This window comes from Chiloscyllium plagiosum, unplaced genomic scaffold, assembly GCF_037043375.1.
Source record: "Chiloscyllium plagiosum isolate Xiang-an unplaced genomic scaffold, Cpla_swu_hap1 HiC_scaffold_31, whole genome shotgun sequence".
NCBI lineage: Eukaryota > Metazoa > Chordata > Chondrichthyes > Orectolobiformes > Hemiscylliidae > Chiloscyllium > Chiloscyllium plagiosum.
This window is the reverse complement of record NW_028270169.1, coordinates 3,034,696-3,059,578: the sequence shown is the minus strand read 5'-3', so window position 1 is coordinate 3,059,578 and position 24,883 is coordinate 3,034,696. Positions and strand designations below refer to the sequence as shown.

At 53.8% G+C, this 24,883-nt stretch overlaps 1 protein-coding gene across 1 annotated transcript in view; it reads left to right on the top strand.

Annotated features, from left to right (window-relative positions):
- LOC148141841 (tyrosine kinase receptor Cad96Ca) overlaps positions 1-24,883 on the top strand; it is a 75,743-nt gene that overhangs the window by 49,772 nt on the left and 1,088 nt on the right. The window lies entirely within an intron of this gene.

Below are 24,883 nucleotides of genomic sequence, written 5' to 3'. Positions count from 1 at the left end.
TGTATCCCAGTGAGAGTCAGCCCCTTCAGGAATTGTATCCCAGTGAGAGTCAGCCCCTTCGGGAACTGTATCCTGGTGAGAGACAGCCCCTTCGGGAACTGTATCCCAGTGAGAGTCAGACCCTTCGGGAACTGTATCCCAGTGAGAGACAGCCCCTTCAGGAACTGTATCCCAGTGAGAGTCAGCCCCTTCGGGAACTGTATCCCTGTGAGAGACAGCCCCTTCGGGAACTGTATCCCAGTGAGAGTCAGACCCTTCGGGAACTGTATCCCAGTGAGAGTCAGCCCCTTCAGGAACTGTATCCCAGTGAGAGAAAGCACCTTCAGGAACTGTATCTCAGTGAGAGTCCGCCCCTTCAGGAACTGTGTCCTGGTGAGAGACAGCCCCTTCAGGAACTGTATCCCAGTGAGAGTTACCATACTCAGGAATTGTATCCCAGTGAGAGTCAGCCCCCTCGGGAACTGTATCCTGGTGAGATACAGCACCTTCAAGAACTGTGTCCCAGTGAGAAACAGCCCCTTCAGGAACTGTATCCCAGTGAGAGTCAGCCCCTTCTGGAACTGTATCCCAGCGAGAGACAGCCCCTTCAGGAACTGTATCCCGGTGAGAGTCAGCCCATTCACGAACTGTATCCCAGCGAGAGTCAGCCCCTTCAGGAATTGTATCCCAGTGAGAGTCAGCCCCTTCGGGAACTGTATCCTGGTGAGAGACAGCACCATCAGGAACTGTATCCCAGTGAGAGACAGCCCCTTCGGGAACTGTATCCCAGTGAGAGTCAGCCTATTCTGGAACTGTATCCCAGTGAGAGTCAGCCCCTTCACGAACTGTGACCCAGTGAGAGACAGCACCTTCAGGAACTGTGACCCAGTGAGAGTCAGACCCTTCAGGAACTGTGACCCAGTGAGAGTCAGCCCCTTCAGGAACTGTGTCCCAGTGAGAGTCAGCCCCTTCAGGAACTGTATCCCAGTGAGAGACAGCCCCTTCAGGAACTGTATCCCAGTGAGAGACAGCCCTTTCAGGAACTGTATCCCAGTGAGAGACAGCCCCTTCAGGAACTGTATGCCAGTGAGAGTCAGCCCTGTCAGGAACTGTATCCCAGTGAGAGACAGCAGCTTTAGGAACTGTATCCCAGTGAGAGACAGCCCCTTCAGGAACTGTATGCCAGTGAGAGTCAGCCCTTTTGGGAACTGTATCCCTGTGAGAATCAGCCCCTTCAGGAACTGTATCCCAGTGAGAGACAGCCCCTTCAGGAACTGCATCCCAGTGAGAGACAGCCCCTTCAGGAACTGCATCCCAGTGAGAGTCTGTCCCTTCAGGAACTGTATCCCAGTGAGAGACAGCCCTTTCAGGAACTGTATCCCAGTGAGAGACAGCCCCTTCAGGAACTGTATGCCAGTGAGAGACAGCACCTTCAGGAACTGTATCCCAGTGAGAGTCAGCCCCTTCAGGAACTGTGACCCAGTGAGAGACAGCCCCTTCAGGAACTGTATCCTGGTGAGCGACAGCACCTTCAGGAGCTGTATCCCAGTGAGTGACAGCCCCTACGGGAACTGTATCCCAGTAAGAGTGAGCCACTTCGGGAACTGTGTCCCAGTGAGAGTGAGCCCCTTCAGGAACTGTATCCCCGTGAGAGACAGCCCCTTCGGGAACTTAATCACAGTGAGAGTCAGCCCCTTGGGGAACTGTATCCCAGTGAGAGTCAGCACCTTCAGGAACTGTATCCCAGTGAGAGACAACACCTTCAGGAACTGTATCCCAGTGAGAGTCAGCACCTTCAGGAATTGTATCCCAGTGAGAGTCAGACCCCTCGGGAACGGTATCCTGGGGAGAGACAGCACCTTCAGGAACTGTATCCCAGTGAGAGTCAGCACCTTCTGGAACTGTATCCCAGTGAGAGACAGCACCTTCAGGAACTGTATCCCAGTGAGAGACAGCCCCTTCGGGAACTGTATCCCAGTGAGAGTCAGACCCTTCGGGGACTGTATCCCAGTGAGAGTCAGCCCCTTCAGGAACTGTATCCCAGTGAGAGACAGCCCCTTCAGGAACTGTATCCCAGTGAGAGACAGCCCCTTCAGGAACTGTATCCCAGTGAGAGTCAGCCCCTTCAGGAACTGTATCCAAGTGAGAGTCAGCACCTTCAGGAACTGTATCCAAGTGAGAGTCAGCACCTTCAGGAACTGTATCCCAGTGAGAGTCAGCACCTTCAGGAACTGTATCCAAGTGAGAGTCAGCACCTTCTGGAACTGTATCTCAGTTAGAGTCAGCCCCTTCGGAAACTGTATCCCAGTGAGAGTCAGCCCCTTCAGGAACTGTATCCCAGCGAGAGACAGCCCCTTCAGGAACTGTATCCCAGTGAGAGTCAGCCCCTTCAGGAATTGTATCCCAGTGAGAGTCAGCCTCTTCGGGAACTGTATCCTGGTGAGAGACAGCACCTTCAAGAACTGTATCCCAGTGAGAGTCAGCCTCTTCGGGAACTGTATCCTGGTGAGAGTCAGCCCCTTCAGGAACTGTATCCCAGTGAGAGTCAGCACCTTCAGGAATTGTATCCCAGTGAGAGTCAGACCCTTTTGGAACTGTGTCCCAGTGAGAGACAGCCCCTTCAGGAACTGTATCCCAGTGAGAGTCAGCCCCTTCAGGAACTGTATCTCAGTGAGAGTCAGCCCCTTCAGGAACTGTATCCCAGCGAAAGACAGCCCCTTCAGGAACTGTATCCCGGTGAGAGTCAGCCCCTTCAGGAACTGTATCCCAGTGAGAGTCAGCCCCTTCAGGAATTGTATCCCAGTGAGAGTCAGCCCCTTCGGGGACTGTATCCTGGTGAGAGACAGCCCCTTCAGGAACTGTATCCCAGTGAGAGTCAGCACCTTCAGGAACTGTATCCCAGTGAGAGTCAGCACCTTCAGGAACTGTATCCCAGTGAGAGTCAGCACCTTCACGAACTGTGACCCAGTGAGAGTCAGACCCTTCAGGAACTGTATCCCAGTGAGAGTCAGCACCTTCAGGAATTGTATCCCAGTGAGAGTCAGACCCTTTTGGAACTGTGTCCCAGTGAGAGTCAGCCCCTTCGGAAACTGTATCCCAGTGAGAGTCAGCCCCTTCAGGAACTGTATCCCAGTGAGAGTCAGCCCCTTCAGGAATTGTATCCCAGTGAGAGTCAGCCTCTTCGTGAAGTGTATCCTGGTGAGAGACAGCCCCTTCAGGAACTGTATCCCAGTGAGAGTCAGCCCCTTCAGGAATTGTATCCCAGTGAGAGTCAGCCTCTTCGGGAACTGTATCCTGGTGAGAGACAGCCCCTTCAGGAACTGTATCCCAGTGAGAGTCAGCACCTTCACGAACTGTGACCCAGTGAGAGACAGCCCCTTCAGGAACTGTATCCCAGTGAGAGTCAGCACCTTCAGGAACTGTATCCCAGTGAGAGTCACCCCCTTCAGGAACTGTATCCCAGTGAGAGACAGCCCCTTCGGGAACTGTATCCCAGTGAGAGTCAGACCCTTCGGGAACTGTATCCCAGTGAGAGTCAGCCCCTTCAGGAACTGTATCCCAGTGAGAGACAGCCCCTTCAGGAACTGTATCCCAGTGAGAGTCAGCCCCTTCGGGAACTGTATCCCTGTGAGAGACAGCCCCTTCGGGAACTGTATCCCAGTGAGAGTCAGACCCTTCGGGAACTGTATCCCAGTGAGAGTCAGCCCCTTCAGGAACTGTATCCCAGTGAGAGACAGCACCTTCAGGAACTGTATCTCAGTGAGAGTCCGCCCCTTCAGGAACTGTGTCCTGGTGAGAGACAGCACCTTCAGGAACTGTATCCCAGTGAGCGTCAGCCCCCTCGGGAACTGTATCCTGGTGAGATACAGCACCTTCAGGAACTGTATCCCAGTGAGAGTCAGCCCCTTCAGGAACTGTATCCCAGTGAGAGTCAGCCCTTCAGGAACTGTATCCCGGTGAGAGCCAGCCCATTCACGAACTGTATCCCAGCGAGAGTCAGCCCCTTCAGGAATTGTATCCCAGTGAGAGTCAGCCCCTTCGGGAACTGTATCCTGGTGAGAGACAGCCCCTTCGGGAACTGTATCCCAGTGAGAGTCAGCACCTTCAGGAACTGTATCCCACTGAGAGTCAGCCCCTTCAGGAACAGTAACCTGGTGAGAGACAGCACCATTAGGAACTGTATCCCAGTGAGAGACAGCCCCTTCGGGAACTGTATCCCAGTTAGAGTCAGCCTCTTCTGGAATTGTATCCCAGTGAGAGTCAGCCCCTTCACGAACTGTGACCCAGTGAGAGTCAGCCCCTTCAGGAACTGTGACCCAGTGAGAGACAGCCCCTTCAGGAACTGTATCCCAGTGAGATTCAGACCCTTTGGGAACTGTGTCCCAGTGAGAGTCAGCCCCTTCGGGAACTGTATCCCAGTGAGAGTCAGCCCTTTTGGGAACTGTATCCCTGTGAGAATCAGCCCCTTCGGGAACTGTATCCCAGTGAGAGTCAGCCCCTTCTGGAACTGTATCCCAGTGAGAGACAGCCCCTTCAGGAACTGCATCCCGGTGAGAGTCAGACCCTTCAGGAACTGTATCCCAGTGAGAGTCAGTCCCTTCAGGAATTGTATCCCAGTGAGAGTCAGCCCCTTCAGGAACTGTGACCCAGTGAGAGACAGCACCTTCAGGAACTGTATCCCAGTGAGAGTCAGCACATTCAGGAACTGAATCCCAGTGAGAGTCTTTCCCTTCAGGAACTGTATCCCAGTGAGAGACAGCCCTTTCAGGAACTGTATCCCAGTGAGAGTCAGCACCTTCAGGAATTGTATCCCAGTGAGAGTCAGCCCCTTTAGGACCTGTGTCCCAGTGAGAGACAGCACCTTCAGGAACTGTATCCCAGTGAGAGTCAGCCCCTTCAGTAACTGTATCCCAGTGAGAGTCAGCCCCTTCAGGAACTGTATCCCAGTGAGAGTCAGCCCCTTCAGGAACTGTATCCCAGTGAGAGTCAGCCGCTTCAGGAACTGTATCCCAGTGAGAGTCAGCCCCTTCAGGGACTGTATCCCAGTTAGAGTCTGTCCCTTCAGGAACTGTATCCCAGTGAGAGTCAGCCCCTTCAGGAACTGTATCCCAGTGAGAGTCAGCCGCTTCAGGAACTGTATCCCAGTGAGAGTCAGCCCCTTCAGGGACTGTATCCCAGTGAGAGTCTGTCCCTTCAGGAACTGTATCCCAGTGAGAGTCAGCCCCTTTGGGAACTGTTTCCCAGTGAGAGTCAGCACCTTCAGGAATTGTATCCCAGTGAGAGTCAGCCCCTTCGGGAACTGTGCCCCAGTGAGGGACAGCACCTTCAGGAACTGTATCCCATGAGAGTCAGCACCTTCAGGAACTGTATCCTGGTGAGTGAGAGCACGTGCAGGAACTGTATCCCAGTGAGAGACAGCATGTTCAGGAACAGTATCCTGGTGAGAGTCAGCCCCTTCAGGAACTGTATCCTGGTGAGTGAGAGCACGTGCAGGAACTGTATCCCAGTGAGAGACAGCATGTTCAGGAACAGTATCCTGGTGAGAGACAGCCCCTTCAGGAACTGTGTCCCAGTGAGAGTCAGCCCCTTCAGGAACTGTGACCCAGTGAGAGACAGCACATTCAGGAACTGTATCCCAGTGAGAGACAGCCCCTTCGGGAACTGTATCCCAGTGAGAGTCAGCCCCTTTGGGAACTGTTTCCCAGTGAGAGTCAGCACCTTCAGGAATTGTATCCCAGTGAGAGTCAGCCCCTTCGGGAACTGTGCCCCAGTGAGGGACAGCACCTTCAGGAACTGTATCCCATGAGAGTCAGCACCTTCAGGAACTGTATCCTGGTGAGTGAGAGCACGTGCAGGAACTGTATCCCAGTGAGAGACAGCATGTTCAGGAACAGTATCCTGGTGAGAGTCAGCCCCTTCAGGAACTGTATCCTGGTGAGTGAGAGCACGTGCAGGAACTGTATCCCAGTGAGAGACAGCATGTTCAGGAACAGTATCCTGGTGAGAGACAGCCCCTTCAGGAACTGTGTCCCAGTGAGAGTCAGCCCCTTCAGGAACTGTGACCCAGTGAGAGACAGCACATTCAGGAACTGTATCCCAGTGAGAGACAGCCCCTTCGGGAACTGTATCCCAGTGAGAGTCAGACCCTTCGGGAACTGTATCCCAGTGAGAGTCAGCCCCTTCAGGAACTGTATCCCAGTGAGAGACAGCACCTTCAGGAACTGTATCCCAGTGAGAGTCAGCCCCTTCAGGAACTGTATCCCAGTGAGAGACAGCCCCTTCAGGAACTGTATCCCAGTGAGAGTCAGCACCTTCAGGAATTGTATCCCAGTGAGAGTCAGACCCTTTTGGAACTGTGTCCCAGTGAGAGACAGCCCCTTCAGGAACTGTATCCCAGTGAGAGTCAGCGCCTTCAGGAACTGTATCTCAGTGAGAGTCAGCTCCTTCAGTAACTGTATCCCAGCGAGAGACAGCCCCTTCAGGAACTGTATCCCGGTGAGAGTCAGCCCCTTCAGGAACTGTATCCCAGTGAGAGTCAGCCCCTTCAGGAATTGTATCCCAGTGAGAGTCAGCCCCTTCGGGAACTGTATCCTGGTGAGAGACAGCCCCTTCAGGAACTGTATCCCAGTGAGAGTCAGCACCTTCAGGAACTGTATCCCAGTGAGAGTCAGCACCTTCAGGAACTGTATCCAAGTGAGAGTCAGCACCTTCAGGAACTGTATCTCAGTTAGAGTCAGCCCCTTCGGAAACTGTATCCAAGTGAGAGTCAGTCCTTCAGGAACTGTATCCCAGCGAGAGACAGCCCCTTCAGGAACTGTATCCCAGTGAGAGTCAGCCCCTTCAGGAATTGTATCCCAGTGAGAGTCAGCCCCTTCGGGAACTGTATCCTGGTGAGAGACAGCCCCTTCGGGAACTGTATCCCAGTGAGAGTCAGACCCTTCGGGAACTGTATCCCAGTGAGAGTCAGCCCCTTCAGGAACTGTATCCCAGTGAGAGACAGCCCCTTCAGGAACTGTATCCCAGTGAGAGTCAGCCCCTTTGGGAACTGTATCCCTGTGAGAGACAGCCCCTTCGGGAACTGTATCCCAGTGAGAGTCAGACCCTTCGGGAACTGTATCCCAGTGAGAGTCAGCCCCTTCAGGAACTGTATCCCAGTGAGAGAAAGCACCTTCAGGAACTGTATCTCAGTGAGAGTCCGCCCCTTCAGGAACTGTATCCCAGTGAGAGTTACCATACTCAGGAATTGTATCCCAGTGAGAGTCAGCCCCCTCGGGAACTGTATCCTGGTGAGATACAGCACCTTCACGAACTGTATCCCAGCGAGAGTCAGCCCCTTCAGGAATTGTATCCCAGTGAGAGTCAGCCCCTTCGGGAACTGTATCCTGGTGAGAGACAGCCCCTTCGGGAACTGTATCCCAGTGTGAGTCAGCCCCTTTGGGAACTGTATCCCTGTGTGAGTCAGCCCTTTTGGGAACTGTATCCCTGTGAGAATCAGCCCCTTTGGGAACTGTATTCAAGTGAGAGTCAGCCCCTTCAGGAACTGCATCCCAGTGAGAGTCTGTCCCTTCAGGAACTGTATCCCAGTGAGAGACAGCCCTTTCAGGAACTGTATCCCAGTGAGAGACAGCCCCTTCAGGAACTGTATGCCAGTGAGAGACAGCACCTTCAGGAACTGTATCCCAGTGAGAGTCAGCCCTGTCAGGAACTGTATTCCAGTGAGAGTCAGTCCCTTCAGGAACTGTGACCCAGTGAGAGACAGCCCCTTCAAGAACTGTATCCTGGTGAGCGACAGCACCTTCAGGAGCTGTATCCCAGTGAGTGACAGCCCCTACGGGAACTGTATCCCAGTAAGAGTGAGCCACTTCGGGAACTGTGTCCCAGTGAGAGTGAGCCCCTTCAGGAACTGTATCCCCGTGAGAGACAGCCCCTTCGGGAACTTAATCACAGTGAGAGTCAGCCCCTTGGGGAACTGTATCCCAGTGAGAGTCAGCACCTTCAGGAACTGTATCCCAGTGAGAGACAACACCTTCAGGAACTGTATCCCAGTGAGAGTCAGCACCTTCAGGAATTGTATCCCAGAGAGAGTCAGACCCCTCGGGAACGGTATCCTGGGGAGAGACAGCACCTTCAGGAACTGTATCCCAGTGAGAGTCAGCACCTTCTGGAACTGTATCCCAGTGAGAGACAGCCCCTTCGGGAACTGTATCCCAGTGAGAGTCAGACCCTTCGGGGACTGTATCCCAGTGAGAGTCAGCCCCTTCAGGAACTGTATCCCAGTGAGAGACAGCCCCTTCAGGAACTGTATCCCAGTGAGAGACAGCCCCTTCAGGAACTGTATCCCAGTGAGAGTCAGCCCCTTCAGGAACTGTATCTCAGTGAGAGTCAGCCCCTTCAGGAACTGTATCCCAGCGAGAGACAGCCCCTTCAGGAACTGTATCCCGGTGAGAGTCAGCCCCTTCAGGAACTGTATCCCAGTGAGAGTCAGCCCCTTCAGGAATTGTATCCCAGTGAGAGTCAGCCCCTTCGGGAACTGTATCCTGGTGAGAGACAGCCCCTTCAGGAACTGTATCCCAGTGAGAGTCAGCACCTTCAGGAACTGTATCCCAGTGAGAGTCAGCACCTTCAGGAACTGTATCCCAGTGAGAGACAGCCCCTTCAGGAACTGTATCCAAGTGAGAGTCAGCACCTTCTGGAACTGTATCTCAGTTAGAGTCAGCCCCTTCAGGAACTGTATCCCAGTGAGAGTCAGCCCCTTCAGGAATTGTATCCCAGTGAGAGTCAGCCTCTTCGGGAACTGTATCCTGGTGAGAGACAGCCCCTTAAGGAACTGCATCCCAGCGAGAGACAGCACCTTCAGGAACTGTATCCCAGTTAGAGTCAGCCCCTTCGGAAACTGTATCCCAGTGAGAGTCAGCCCCTTCAGGAACTGTATCCCAGCGAGAGACAGCCCCTTCAGGAACTGTATCCCAGTGAGAGTCAGCCCCTTCAGGAATTGTATCCCAGTGAGAGTCAGCCTCTTCGGGAACTGTATCCTGGTGAGAGACAGCACCTTCAAGAACTGTATCCCAGTGAGAGTCAGCCCCTTCAGGAACTGTATCCCAGTGAGAGTCAGCACCTTCAGGAATTGTATCCCAGTGAGAGTCAGACCCTTTTGGAACTGTGTCCCAGTGAGAGTCAGCCCCTTCGGAAACTGTATCCCAGTGAGAGTCAGCCCCTTCAGGAACTGTATCCCAGCGAGAGACAGCCCCTTCAGGAACTGTATCCCAGTGAGAGTCAGCCCCTTCAGGAATTGTATCCCAGTGAGAGTCAGCCTCTTCGGGAACTGTATCCTGGTGAGAGACAGCACCTTCACGAACTGTGACCCAGTGAGAGACAGCCCCTTCAGGAACTGTATCCCAGTGAGAGTCAGCACCTTCACGAACTGTGACCCAGTGAGAGACAGCCCCTTCAGGAACTGTATCCCAGTGAGAGTCAGCACCTTCAGGAACTGTATCCCAGTGAGAGTCACCCCCTTCAGGAACTGTATCCCAGTGAGAGACAGCCCCTTCGGGAACTGTATCCCAGTGAGAGTCAGACCCTTCGGGAACTGTATCCCAGTGAGAGTCAGCCCCATCAGGAACTGTATCCCAGTGAGAGACAGCCCCTTCAGGAACTGTATCCCAGTGAGAGTCAGCCCCTTCGGGAACTGTATCCCTGTGAGAGACAGCCCCTTCGGGAACTGTATCCCAGTGAGAGTCAGACCCTTCGGGAACTGTATCCCAGTGAGAGTCAGCCCCTTCAGGAACTGTATCCCAGTGAGAGACAGCACCTTCAGGAACTGTATCTCAGTGAGAGTCCGCCCCTTCAGGAACTGTGTCCTGGTGAGAGACAGCCCCTTCAGGAACTGTATCCCAGTGAGAGTTACCATACTCAGGAATTGTATCCCAGTGAGAGTCAGCCCCTTCAGGAACAGTATCCCAGTGAGAGACAGCCCCTTCAGGAACTGTATCCCAGTGAGAGTCAGCCCCTTCGGGAACTGTATCCCAGTGAGAGTCAGCCCCTTCGGGAACTGTATCCCACTGAGAGTCAGCCCCTTCAGGAACAGTAACCTGGTGAGAGACAGCACCATTAGGAACTGTATCCCAGTGAGAGACAGCCCCTTCGGGAACTGTATCCCAGTTAGAGTCAGCCTCTTCTGGAACTGTATCCCAGTTAGAGTCAGCCTCTTCTGGAATTGTATCCCAGTGAGAGTCAGCCCCTTCACGAACTGTGACCCAGTGAGAGACAGCCCCTTCAGGAACTGTGACCCAGTGAGAGACAGCCCCTTCAGGAACTGTATCCCAGTGAGAGACAGCCCCTTCAGGAACTGTATCCCAGTGAGATTCAGACCCTTTGGGAACTGTGTCCCAGTGAGAGTCAGCCCCTTCAGGAACTGTATCCCAGTGTGAGTCAGCCCCTTTGGGAACTGTATCCCAGTGAGAGTCAGCCCTTTTGGGAACTGTATCCCTGTGAGAATCAGCCCCTTCGGGAACTGTATCCCAGTGAGAGTCAGCCCCTTCTGGAACTGTATCCCAGTGAGAGACAGCCCCTTCAGGAACTGCACCCCGGTGAGAGTCAGACCCTTCAGGAACTGTATCCCAGTGAGAGTCAGTCCCTTCAGGAATTGTATCCCAGTGAGAGTCAGCCCCTTCAGGAACTGTGACCCAGTGAGAGACAGCACATTCAGGAACTGAATCCCAGTGAGAGTCTGTCCCTTCAGGAACTGTATCCCAGTGAGAGACAGCCCTTTCAGGAACTGTATCCCAGTGAGAGTCAGCACCTTCAGGAATTGTATCCCAGTGAGAGTCAGCCCCTTTAGGACCTGTGTCCCAGTGAGAGACAGCACCTTCAGGAACTGTATCCCAGTGAGAGTCAGCCCCTTCAGGAACTGTATCCCAGTGAGAGTCAGCCCCTTCAGGAACTGTATCCCAGTGAGAGTCAGCCGCTTCAGGAACTGTATCCCAGTGAGAGTCAGCCCCTTCAGGGACTGTATCCCAGTGAGAGTCTGTCCCTTCAGGAACTGTATCCCAGTGAGAGTCAGCCCCTTCAGGAACTGTATCCCAGTGAGAGTCAGCCGCTTCAGGAACTGTATCCCAGTGAGAGTCAGCCCCTTCAGGGACTGTATCCCAGTGAGAGTCTGTCCCTTCAGGAACTGTATCCCAGTGAGAGTCAGCCCCTTTGGGAACTGTTTCCCAGTGAGAGTCAGCACCTTCAGGAACTGTATCCCAGTGAGAGTCAGCCCCTTTGGGAACTGTATCCCAGTGAGAGTCTGTCCCTTCAGGAACTGTATCCCAGTGAGAGTCAGCCCCTTTGGGAACTGTTTCCCAGTGAGAGTCAGCCCCTTCGGGAACTGTGCCCCAGTGAGGGACAGCACCTTCAGGAACTGTATCCCATGAGAGTCAGCACCTTCAGGAACTGTATACTGGTGAGTGAGAGCACGTGCAGGAACTGTATCCCAGTGAGAGACAGCATGTTCAGGAACAGTATCCTGGTGAGAGTCAGCCCCTTCAGGAACTGTATCCTGGTGAGTGAGAGCACGTGCAGGAACTGTATCCCAGTGAGAGACAGCATGTTCAGGAACAGTATCCTGGTGAGAGACAGCCCCTTCAGGAACTGTGTCCCAGTGAGAGTCAGCCCCTTCAGGAACTGTGACCCAGTGAGAGACAGCACATTCAGGAACTGTATCCCAGTGAGAGACAGCACCTTCAGGAAATGTATCCCAGTGAGAGACAGCCCCTTCGGGAACTGTATCCTGGTGAGAGACAGCATCTTCAGGAACTGTATCCCAGTGAGAGACAGCCCCTTCGGGAACTGTATCCTGGTGAGAGACAGCACCTTCAGGAACTGTATCCCAGTGAGAGACAGCCCCTTCGGGAACTGTATCCCAGTGACAGTCAGCCCCTTCAGGAACTGTATCCCAGTGAGAGTCAGCCCCTTCAGGAACTGTATCCCAGTGACAGTCAGCCCCTTCAGGAACTGTATCCCAGTGAGAGACAGCCCCTTCAGGAACTGTATCCCAGTGACAGTCAGCCCCATCGGGAACTGTATCTCAGTGAGAGTCAGCCCCTTCAGGAACTGCATCCCAGTGAGAGTCAGCCCCTTCAGGAACTGTATCCCAGTGAGAGTCAGCCCCTTCGGGAACTGTATCCCAGTGAGAGTCAGCACCTCCATGAACTGTATGCCAGTGAGAGTCAGCACCTTCGGGAACTGTATCCCAGTGAGAGTCAGCACCTTCAGGAACAGTATCCCAGTGAGAGACAGCCCCTTCGGGAACTGTATCCCAGTGAGAGTCAGCCCCTTCGGGAACTGTATCCCAGTGAGAGACAGCCCCTTCAGGAACTGTGACCCAGTGAGAGACAGCCCCTTCAGGAACTGTATCCTGGTGAGCGACAGCACCTTCAGGAGCTGTATCCCAGTGAGAGACAGCCCCTTCGGGAACTGTATCCCAGTAAGAGTGAGCCCCTTCGGGAACTGTATCCCAGTGAGAGTCAGCCCCTTCAGGAACTGTATCCCCGTGAGAGACAGCCCCTTCGGGAACTTAATCACAGTGAGAGTCAGCCCCTTGGGGAACTGTATCCCAGTGAGAGTCAGCACCTTCAGGAACTGTATCCCAGTGAGAGACAACACCTTCAGGAACTGTATCCCAGTGAGAGTCAGCACCTTCAGGAATTCTATCCCAGTGAGAGACAGCCCCTTCAGGAACTGTATCCCAGTGAGAGTCACCACCTTCAGGAATTGTATCCCAGTGAGAGTCAGACCCCTTGGGAACTGTATCCTGGTGAGAGACAGCACCTTCAGGAACTGTATCCCAGTGAGAGTCAACCCCTTCAGGAACTGTGACCCAGTGAGAGACAGCACCTTCAGGAACTGTATCCCAGTGAGAGTCAGCACCTCCAGGAACTGTATCCCAGTGAGAGTCAGCCCCTTCAGGAACTGTATCCCAGTGAGAGTCAGCCCCTTCAGGAACTGTGACCCAGTGAGAGACAGCACATTCAGGAACTGTATCCCAGTGAGAGTCAGCCCCTTCAGGAACTGTATCCCAGTGAGAGACAGCCCCTTCGGGAACTGTATCCCAGTGAGAGTCAGACCCTTCGGGAACTGTATCCCAGTGAGAGACAGCCCCTTCAGGAACTGTATCCCAGTGAGAGTCAGCCCCTTCAGGACGCTCTGACCCAGTTAGAGACAGCACCTTCAAGAACTGTATCCCAGTGAGAGTCAGCCCCTTCAGGAACTGTTTCCCAGTGAGATTCAGCACCTTCAGGAACTGTATCCCAGTGAGAGTCAGCCCCTTCAGGAACTGTATCCCAGTGAGAGTCAGCCCCTTCAGGAACTGTATCCCAGCGAGAGACAGCCCCTTCAGGAACTGTATCCCGGTGAGAGTCAGCCCCCTTCAGGAACTGTATCCCAGTGAGAGTCAGCCCCTTCAGGAATTGTATCCCAGTGAGAGTCAGCCCCTTCGGGATCTATATTCTGGTGAGAGACAGCCCCTTCAGGAACTGTATCCCAGTGAGAGTCAGCACTTTCAGGAACTGTATCCCAGTGAGAGTCAGCCCCTTCGGGAACTGTATCCAAGTGAGAGTCAGCACCTTCAGGAACTGTATCCCAGTGAGAGTCAGCCCCTTCAGGAATTGTATCCCAGTGAGAGTCAGCCCCTTCGGGATCTGTATTCTGGTGAGAGACAGCCCCTTCAGGAACTGTATCCCAGTGAGAGTCAGCACTTTCAGGAACTGTATCCCAGTGAGAGTCAGCCCCTTCAGGAACTGTATCTCAGTTAGAGTCTGCCCCTTCGGAAACTGTATCCCAGTGAGAGTCAGCCCCTTCAGGAACTGTATCCCAGCGAGAGACAGCCCCTTCAGGAACTGTATCCCAGTGAGAGACAGCCCCTTCAGGAACTGTATCCCAGTGAGAGTCAGCCCCTTCACGAACTGTGACCCAGTGAGAGTCAGCCCCTTCAGGAACTGTGACCCAGTGAGAGTCAGACCCTTCAGGAACTGTATCCCAGTGAGAGTCAGCCCCTTTGGGAACTGTATCCCAGTGAGAGTCAGCCCCTTCGGGAACTGTATCCCTGTGAGAGTCAGCCCCTTCGGGAACTGTATCCCAGTGAGAGTCAGCCCATTCAGGAACTGTATCCCAGTGAGAGACAGCACCTTCAGGAACTGTATCTCAGTGAGAGTCAGCCCCTTCAGGAACTGTGTCCTGGTGAGAGACAGCCCCTTCAGGAACTATATCCCAGTGAGAGTTACCATCCTCAGGAATTGTATCCCAGTGAGAGTCAGCCCCCTCGGGAACTGTATCCTGGTGAGAGACAGCACCTTCAGGAACTGTATCCCAGTGAGAGTCAGCCCCTTCGGGAACTGTATCCCAGTGAGAGTCAGCCCATTCAGGAACTGTATCCCAGTGAGAGTCAGCCCCTTCAGGAACTGTATCCCAGTGAGAGTCAGCCCCTTCAGGAACTGTATCCCAGTGAGAGACAGCACCTTCAGGAACTGTATCTCAGTGAGAGTCAGCCCCTTCAGGAACTGTGTCCTGGTGAGAGACAGCCCCTTCAGGAACTGTATCCCAGTGAGAGTCAGCCCCTTCAGGAACTGTATCCCAGTGAGAGTCAGCCCCTTCAGGAACTGTATCCCAGTGAGAGTCAGCCGCTTCAGGAACTGTATCCCAGTGAGAGTCAGCCCCTTCAGGGACTGTATCCCAGTGAGAGTCTGTCCCTTCAGGAACTGTATCCCAGTGAGAGTCAGCCCCTTCAGGAACTGTATCCCAGTGAGAGTCAGCCGCTTCAGGAACTGTATCCCAGTGAGAGTCAGCCCCTTCAGGGACTGTATCCCAGTGAGAGTCTGTCCCTTCAGGAACTGTATCCCAGTGAGAGTCAGCCCCTTTGGGAATTGTTTCCCAGTGAGAGTCAGCACCTTCAGGAATTGTATCCCAGTGAGAGTCAGCCCCTTCGGGAACTGTGCCCCAGTGAGAGACAGCACCTTCAGGAACTGTATCCTGGTGAGTGAGAGCACGTGCAGGAACTGTATCCCAGTGAGAGACAGCATGTTCAGGAACAGTATCCTGGTGAGAGACAGCCCCTTCAGGAACTGTGTCCCAGTGAGAGTCAGCCCCTTCAGGAACTGTGACCCAGTGAGAGACAGCACATTCAGGAACTGTATCCCAGTGAGAGACAGCACCTTCAGGAAATGTATCCCAGTGAGAGACAGCCCCTTCGGGAACTGTATCCTGGTGAGAGACAGCATCTTCAGGAACTGTATCCCAGTGAGAGACAGCCCCTTCGGGAACTGTATCCTGGTGAGAGACAGCACCTTCAGGAACTGTATCCCAGTGAGAGACAGCCCCTTCGGGAACTGTATCCCAGTGACAGTCAGCCCCTTCAGGAACTGTATCCCAGTGAGAGTCAGCCCCTTCAGGAACTGTATCCCAGTGACAGTCAGCCCCTTCAGGAACTGTATCCCAGTGAGAGACAGCCCCTTCAGGAACTGTATCCCAGTGACAGTCAGCCCCATCGGGAACTGTATCTCAGTGAGAGTCAGCCCCTTCAGGAACTGCATCCCAGTGAGAGTCAGCCCCTTCAGGAACTGTATCCCAGTGAGAGTCAGCCCCTTCGGGAACTGTATCCCAGTGAGAGTCAGCACCTCCATGAACTGTATCCCAGTGAGAGTCAGCCCCTTCAGGAACTGTATCCCAGTGAGAGTCAGCCCCTTCAGGAACTGCATCCCAGTCAGAGTCAGCCCCTTCAGGAACTGTATCCCAGTGAGAGTCAGCCCCTTCGGGAACTGTATCCCAGTGAGAGTCAGCCCCTTCAGGAACTGTATCCCAGTGAGAGTCAGCCCCTTCAGGAACTGTATCCCGGTGAGAGTCAGCACCTTCGGGAACTGTATCCCAGTGAGAGACAGTCCCTTCAGGAACAGTATCCCAGTGAGAGACAGCCCCCTCAGGAACTGTATCCCAGTGAGAGTCAGCACCTTCGGGAACTGTATCCCAGTGAGAGTCAGCACCTTCAGGAACAGTATCCCAGTGAGAGACAGCCCCTTCGGGAACTGTATCCCAGTGAGAGTCAGCCCCTTCGGGAACTGTATCCCAGTGAGAGACAGCCCCTTCAGGAACTGTGACCCAGTGAGAGACAGCCCCTTCAGGAACTGTATCCTGGTGAGCGACAGCACCTTCAGGAGCTGTATCCCAGTGAGAGACAGCCCCTTCGGGAACTGTATCCCAGTAAGAGTGAGCCCCTTCGGGAACTGTATCCCAGTGAGAGTCAGCCCCTTCAGGAACTGTATCCCCGTGAGAGACAGCCCCTTCGGGAACTTAATCACAGTGAGAGTCAGCCCATTGGGGAACTGTATCCCAGTGAGAGTCAGCACCTTCAGGAACTGTATCCCAGTGAGAGACAACACCTTCAGGAACTGTATCCCAGTGAGAGTCAGCACCTTCAGGAATTCTATCCCAGTGAGAGACAGCCCCTTCAGGAACTGTATCCCAGTGAGAGTCACCACCTTCAGGAATTGTATCCCAGTGAGAGTCAGACCCCTCGGGAACTGTATCCTGGTGAGAGACAGCACCTTCAGGAACTGTATCCCAGTGAGAGTCAACCCCTTCAGGAACTGTGACCCAGTGAGAGACAGCACCTTCAGGAACTGTATCCCAGTGAGAGTCAGCACCTCCAGGAACTGTATCCCAGTGAGAGTCAGCCCCTTCAGGAACTGTATCCCAGTGAGAGTCAGCCCCTTCAGGAACTGTGACCCAGTGAGAGACAGCACATTCAGGAACTGTATCCCAGTGAGAGTCAGCACCTTCAGGAACTGTATCCCAGTGAGAGTCAGCCCCTTCAGGAACTGTATCCCAGTGAGAGACAGCCCCTTCGGGAACTGTATCCCAGTGAGAGTCAGACCCTTCGGGAACTGTATCCCAGTGAGAGACAGCCCCTTCAGGAACTGTATCCCAGTGAGAGTCAGCCCCTTCAGGACGCTCTGACCCAGTTAGAGACAGCACCTTCAAGAACTGTATCCCAGTGAGAGTCAGCCCCTTCAGGAACTGTTTCCCAGTGAGAGACAGACCCTTTCGGAACTGTGTCCCAGTGAGAGACAGCCCCTTCAGGAACTGTATCCCAGTGAGAGTCAGCACCTTCAGGAACTGTATCCAAGTGAGAGTCAGCACCTTCAGGAACTGTATCTCAGTTAGAGTCAGCCCCTTCGGAAACTGTATCCCAGTGAGAGTCAGCCCCTTCAGGAACTGTATCCCAGCGAGAGACAGCCCCTTCACGAACTGTGACCCAGTGAGAGTCAGACCCTTCAGGAACTGTATCCCAGTGAGAGTCAGCCCCTTTGGGAACTGTATCCCAGTGAGAGTCAGCCCCTTCGGGAACTGTATCCCTGTGAGAGTCAGCCCCTTCGGGAACTGTATCCCAGTGAGAGACAGCCCCTTCACGAACTGTGACCCAGTGAGAGTCAGACCCTTCAGGAACTGTATCCCAGTGAGAGTCAGCCCCTTTGGGAACTGTGTCCCAGTGAGAGTCAGCACCATCAGGAACTGTATCCCAGTGAGAGTCAGCCCCTTCAGGAACTGTATCCCAGTGAGAGTCAGCACCTTCAGGAACTGTATCCCAGTGAGAGACAGCACCTTCAGGAACTGTATCCCAGTGAGAGTCAGCCCCTTCAGGAACTGTATCCCAGTGAGGGTCAGCACCTTCAGGAACTGTATCCAAGTGAGAGACAGCCCCTTCACGAACTGTGACCCAGTGAGAGTCAGACCCTTCAGGAACTGTATCCCAGTGAGAGTCAGCCCCTTTGGGAACTGTATCCCAGTGAGAGTCAGCCCCTTCGGGAACTGTATCCCTGTGAGAGTCAGCCCCTTCGGGAACTGTATCCCAGTGAGAGTCAGCCCATTCAGGAACTGTATCCCAGTGAGAGACAGCACCTTCAGGAACTGTATCTCAGTGAGAGTCAGCCCCTTCAGGAACTGTGTCCTGGTGAGAGACAGCCCCTTCAGGAACTATATCCCAGTGAGAGTTACCATCCTCAGGAATTGTATCCCAGTGAGAGTCAGCCCCCTCGGGAACTGTATCCTGGTGAGAGACAGCACCTTCAGGAACTGTATCCCAGTGAGAGTCAGCCCCTTCGGGAACTGTATCCCAGTGAGAGTCAGCCCCTTCGGGAACTGTATCCCAGTGAGAGTCAGCCCCTTCAGGAACTGTATCCCAGTGAGAGACAGCACCTTCAGGAACTGTATCTCAGTGAGAGTCAGCCCCTTCAGGAACTGTGTCCTGGTGAGAGACAGCCCCTTCAGGAACTGTATCCCAGTGAGAGTTACCATCGTCAGGAATTGTATCCCAGTGAGAGTCAGCCCCCTCGGGAACTGTATCCCAGTGAGAGTCAGCCCCTTCAGGAACTGTATCCCAGTGAGAGTCAGCACCTTCAGGAACTGTATCCCAGTGAGAGTCAGCACCTTCAGGAATTGTATCCCAGTGAGAGTCAGCCCCTTCAGGAACTGTATCCCAGTGAGAGTCAGCCCCTTCAGGAACTGTATCCCAGCGAGAGACAGCCCCTACAGGAACTGTATCCCGGTGAGAGTCAGCACCTTCAGGAATTGTATCCCAGTGAGAGTCAGCACCTTCAGGAATTGTATCCCAGTGAGAGTCAGCCCCTTCAGGAACTGTATCCCAGTGAGAGTCAGCCCCTTCAGGAACTGTATCCCAGCGAGAGACAGCCCCTACAGGAACTGTATCCCGGTGAGAGTCAGCCCCTTCAGGAACTGTATCCCAGTGAGAGTCAGCCCCTTCAGGAATTGTATCCCAGTGAGAGTCAGCCCCTTCGGGAACTGTATCCTGGTGAGATACAGCCCTTTCAGGAACTGTATCCCAGTGAGAGTCAGCACCTTCAGGAACTGTATCCCACTGAGAGTCAGCCCCTTCAGGAACAGTAACCTGGTGAGAGACAGCACCATCAGGAACTCTATCCCAGTGAGAGACAGCCCCTTCGGGAACTGTATCCCAGTGAGAGTCAGCCTCTTCTGGAACTGTATCCCAGTGAGAGTCAGCCCCTTCAGGAACTGTATCCCAGTGAGAGTCAGCCCCTTCACGAACTGTGACCCACTGAGAGACAGCACCTTCAGGAACTGTGACCCAGTGAGAGTCAGACTCTTCAGGAACTGTATCCCAGTGAGAGTCAGCCCCTTCAGGAACTGTAACCCAGTGAGAGACAGCCCCTTCAGGAACTGTATCCCAGTGAGAGTCAGCCCCTTTGGGAACTGTATCCCAGTGAGAGTCAGCCCTTTTGGGAAATGTATCCCTGTGAGAATCTGCCCCTTCGGGAACTGTATCCCAGTGAGAGTCAGCCCCTTCAGGAACTGTATCCCAGCGAGAGACAGCCCCTTCAGGAACTGTATCCCGGTGAGAGACAGCCCCTTCAGGAACTGTATCCCGGTGAGAGTCAGCCCCTTCAGGAACTGTATCCCAGTGAGAGTCAGCCCCTTCAGGAATTGTATCTCAGTGAGAGTCAGCCCTTTTGGGAACTGTATCCTGGTGAGAGACAGCCCCTTCGGGAACAGCATCCCAGTGAGAGTCAGCACCTTCAGGAACTGTATCCCACTGAGAGTCAGCCCCTTCAGGAACAGTAACCTGGTGAGAGACAGCACCATCAGGAACTGTATCCCAGTGAGAGTCAGCCCCTTCAGGAACTGTTTCCCAGTGAGAGTCAGCACCTTCAGGAACTGTTTCCCAGTGAGAGTCAGCACCTTCAGGAATTGTATCCCAGTGAGAGTCAGACCCTTTTGGAACTGTGTCCCAGTGAGAGACAGCCCCTTCAGGAACTGTATCCCAGTGAGAGTCAGCCCCTTCAGGAACTGTATCCCAGTGAGAGTCAGCCCCTTCAGGAACTGTATCCCAGCGAGAGACAGCCCCTTCAGGAACTGTATCCCGGTGAGAGTCAGCCCCTTCAGGAACTGTATCCCAGTGAGAGTCAGCCCCTTCAGGAATTGTGTCCCAGTGAGAGTCAGCCCCTTCGGGATCTATATTCTGGTGAGAGACAGCCCCTTCAGGAACTGTATCCCAGTGAGAGTCAGCACCTTCAGGAACTGTATCCCAGTGAGAGACAGCACCTTCAGGAACTGTATCCCAGTGAGAGTCAGCACCTTCAGGAACTGTATCCAAGTGAGAGTCAGCACCTTCAGGAACTGTATCTCAGTTAGAGTCAGCCCCTTCGGAAACTGTATCCCAGTGAGAGTCAGCACCTCCATGAACTGTATGCCAGTGAGAGTCAGCACCTTCGGGAACTGTATCCCAGTGAGAGTCAGCACCTTCAGGAACAGTATCCCAGTGAGAGACAGCCCCTTCGGGAACTGTATCCCAGTAAGAGTGAGCCCCTTCGGGAACTGTATCCCAGTGAGAGTCAGCCCCTTCAGGAACTGTATCCCCGTGAGAGACAGCCCCTTCGGGAACTTAATCACAGTGAGAGTCAGCCCATTGGGGAACTGTATCCCAGTGAGAGTCAGCACCTTCAGGAACTGTATCCCAGTGAGAGACAACACCTTCAGGAACTGTATCCCAGTGAGAGTCAGCACCTTCAGGAATTCTATCCCAGTGAGAGACAGCCCCATCAGGAACTGTATCCCAGTGAGAGTCACCACCTTCAGGAATTGTATCCCAGTGAGAGTCAGACCCCTCGGGAACTGTATCCTGGTGAGAGACAGCACCTTCAGGAACTGTATCCCAGTGAGAGTCAACCCCTTCAGGAACTGTGACCCAGTGAGAGACAGCACCTTCAGGAACTGTATCCCAGTGAGAGTCAGCACCTCCAGGAACTGTATCCCAGTGAGAGTCAGCCCCTTCAGGAACTGTATCCCAGTGAGAGTCAGCCCCTTCAGGAACTGTGACCCAGTGAGAGACAGCACCTTCAGGAACTGTATCCCAGTGAGAGTCAGCACCTTCAGGAACTGTATCCCAGTGAGAGTCAGCCCCTTCAGGAACTGTATCCCAGTGAGAGACAGCCCCTTCGGGAACTGTATCCCAGTGAGAGTCAGACCCTTCGGGAACTGTATCCCAGTGAGAGACAGCCCCTTTAGGAACTGTATCCCAGTGAGAGTCAGCCCCTTCAGGACGCTCTGACCCAGTTAGAGACAGCACCTTCAAGAACTGTATCCCAGTGAGAGTCAGCCCCTTCAGGAACTGTTTCCCAGTGAGATTCAGCACCTTCAGGAATTGTATCCCAATGAGAGTCAGACCCTTTCGGAACTGTGTCCCAGTGAGAGACAGCCCCTTCAGGAACTGTATCCCAGTGAGAGTCAGCCCCTTCAGGAACTGTATCCCAGTGAGAGTCAGCCCCTTCAGGAACTGTATCCCAGTGAGAGACAGCCCCTTCAGGAACTGTATCCCAGTGAGAGACATCCCCTTCAGGAACTGTATCCCAGTGAGAGACAGCACCTTCAGGAACTGTATCCCGGTGAGAGTCAGCCCCCTTCAGGAACTGTATCCCAGTGAGAGTCAGCCCCTTCAGGAATTGTATCCCAGTGAGAGTCAGCCCCTTCGGGGTCTGTATTCTGGTGAGAGACAGCCCCTTCAGGAACTGTATCCCAGTGAGAGTCAGCACTTTCAGGAACTGTATCCCAGTGAGAGTCAGCACCTTCAGGAACTGTATCCAAGTGAGAGTCAGCACCTTCAGGAACTGTATCTCAGTTAGAGTCAGCCCCTTCGGAAACTGTATCCCAGTGAGAGTCAGCCCCTTCAGGAACTGTATCCCAGCGAGAGACAGCCCCTTCAGGAACTGTATCCCGGTGAGAGTCGCCCCATTCAGCAACTGTGTCCTAGTGAGAGTCAGCCCCTTCAGGAATTGTATCCCAGTGAGAGTCAGCCCCTTCGGGAACTGTATCCCAGTGAGAGTCAGCCCCTTCACGAACTGTGACCCAGTGAGAGTCAGCCCCTTCAGGAACTGTGACCCAGTGAGAGTCAGACCCTTCAGGAACTGTATCCCAGTGAGAGTCAGCCCCTTCAGGAACTGTGACCCAGTGAGAGACAGCCCCTTCAGGAACTGTATCCCAGTGAGAGTCAGCCCCTTTGGGAACTGTATCCCAGTGAGAGTCAGCTCCTTCGGGAACTGTATCCCTGTGAGAGTCAGCCCCTTCGGGAACTGTATCCCAGTGAGAGTCAGCCCATTCAGGAACTGTATCCCAGTGAGAGACAGCACCTTCAGGAACTGTATCTCAGTGAGAGTCAGCCCCTTCAGGAACTGTGTCCTGGTGAGAGACAGCCCCTTCAGGCACTGTATCCCAGTGAGAGTTACCATCCTCAGGAATTGTATCCCAGTGAGAGTCAGCCCCCTCGGGAACTGTCTCCTGGTGAGAGACAGCACCTTCAGGAACTGTATCCCAGTGAGAGTCAGCCCCTTCGGGAACTGTATCCCAGTGAGAGTCAGCCCATTCAGGAACTGTATCCCAGTGAGAGACAGCACCTTCAAGAACTGTATCCCAGTGAGAGTCAGCCCCTTCAGGAACTGTATCCCAGTGAGAGTCAGCACCTTCAGGAATTGTATCCCAGTGAGAGTCAGCCCCTTTTGGAACTGTATCCCAGTGAGAGTCAGCCCCTTCAGGAACTGTATCCCAGTGAGAGACAGCCCCTTCAGGAACTGTATCCCAGTGAGAGACAGCCCCTTCAGGAACTGTATCCCAGTGAGAGTCAGCCCCTTCGGGAATTGTATCCCAGTGAGAGTCAGCCCCTTTTGGAACTGTATCCCAGTGAGAGACAGCCCCTTTTGGAACTGTGTCCCAGTGAGAGACAGCCCCTTCAGGAACTGTATCCCAGTGAGAGTCAGCCCCTTCAGGAACTGTATCCCAGTGAGAGTCAGCCCCTTCAGGAACTGTATCCCAGTGAGAGTCAGCCCCTTCAGGAATTGTATCCCAGTGAGAGTCAGCCCCTTCGGGAACTGTATCCTGGTGAGATACAGCCCTTTCGGGAACTGTATCCCAGTGAGAGTCAGCACCTTCAGGAACTGTATCCCACTGAGAGTCAGCCCCTTCAGGAACAGTAACCTGGTGAGAGACAGCACCATCAGGAACTCTATCCCAGTGAGAGACAGCCCCTTCGGGAACTGTATCCCAGTGAGAGTCAGCCTCTTCTGGAACTGTATCCCAGTGAGAGTCAGCCCCTTCAGGAACTGTATCCCAGTGAGAGTCAGCCCCTTCACGAACTGTGACCCACTGAGAGACAGCACCTTCAGGAACTGTGACCCAGTGAGAGTCAGACCCTTCAGGAACTGTATCCCAGTGAGAGTCAGCCCCTTCAGGAACTGTAACCCAGTGAGAGTCAGCCCCTTTGGGAACTGTATCCCAGTGAGAGTCAGCCCCTTCAGGAACTGTAACCCAGTGAGAGACAGCCCCTTCAGGAACTGTATCCCAGTGAGAGTCAGCCCCTTTGGGAACTGTATCCCAGTGAGAGTCAGCCCTTTTGGGAAATGTATCCCTGTGAGAATCTGCCCCTTCGGGAACTGTATCCCAGTGAGAGTCAGCCCCTTCAGGAACTGTATCCCAGCGAGAGACAGCCCCTTCAGGAACTGTATCCCGGTGAGAGTCAGCCCCTTCAGGAACTGTATCCCAGTGAGAGTCAGCCCCTTCAGGAATTGTATCTCAGTGAGAGTCAGCCCTTTTGGGAACTGTATCCTGGTGAGAGACAGCCCCTTCGGGAACAGTATCCCAGTGAGAGTCAGCACCTTCAGGAACTGTATCCCACTGAGAGTCAGCCCCTTCAGGAACTGTTTCCCAGTGAGAGTCAGCACCTTCAGGAACTGTTTCCCAGTGAGAGTCAGCACCTTCAGGAATTGTATCCCAGTGAGAGTCAGACCCTTTTGGAACTGTGTCCCAGTGAGAGACAGCCCCTTCAGGAACTGTATCCCGGTGAGAGTCAGCCCCTTCAGGAACTGTATCCCAGTGAGAGTCAGCCCCTTCAGGAATTGTATCCCAGTGAGAGTCAGCCCCTTCGGGATCTGTATCCCGGTGAGAGACAGCCCCTTCAGGAACTGTATCCCGGTGAGAGTCAGCCCCTTCAGGAACTGTATCCCGGTGAGAGACAGCCCCTTCAGGAACTGTATCCCAGTGAGAGTCAGCACCTTCAGGAACTGTATCCCAGTGAGAGTCAGCACCTTCAGGAACTGTATCCAAGTGAGAGTCAGCCCCTTCGGGAACTGTATGCCAGTGAGAGTCAGCACCTTCAAGAACAGTATCCCAGTGAGAGACAGCCCCTTCGGGAACTGTATCCCAGTGAGAGTCAGCCCCTTCGGGAACTGTATCCCAGTGAGAGTCAGACCCTTCAGGAACTGTGACCCAGCGAGAGTCAGCACCTTCAGGAACTGTATCCCAGTGAGAGTCAGCCCCTTCGGGAACTGTATGCCAGTGAGAGCCAGCACCTTCGGGAACTGTATCCCAGTGAGAGACAGCCCCTTCAGGAACTGTATCCCAGTGAGAGAGAGCACCTTCAGGAACTGTATCCCAGTGAGAGTCAGCACCTTCAGGAACTGTATCCCAGTGAGAGTCAGCCCCTTCAGGAACTGTATCCCAGTGAGAGTCAGCACCTTCAGGAACTGTATCCCAGTGAGAGTCAGCCCCTTCAGGAACTGTATCCCAGTGAGAGTCAGCCCCTTCGGGAACTGTATCCCAGTGAGAGTCAGCACCTTCGGGAACTGTATCCCAGTGAGAGACAGCCCCTTCGGGAACTGTATCCCAGTGAGAGTCAGCACCTTCGGGAACTGTATCCCAGTGAGAGTCAGCACCTTCAGGAACTGTATCCCAGTGAGAGTCAGCCCCTTCAGGAACTGTATCCCAGTGAGAGTCAGCACTAGTAGTTGTTGGAGAGTGAGTTGGTTACAATTTGTATAGAGTCTGAACGTAGTTTGTGAATAATGCTCTGATCCCT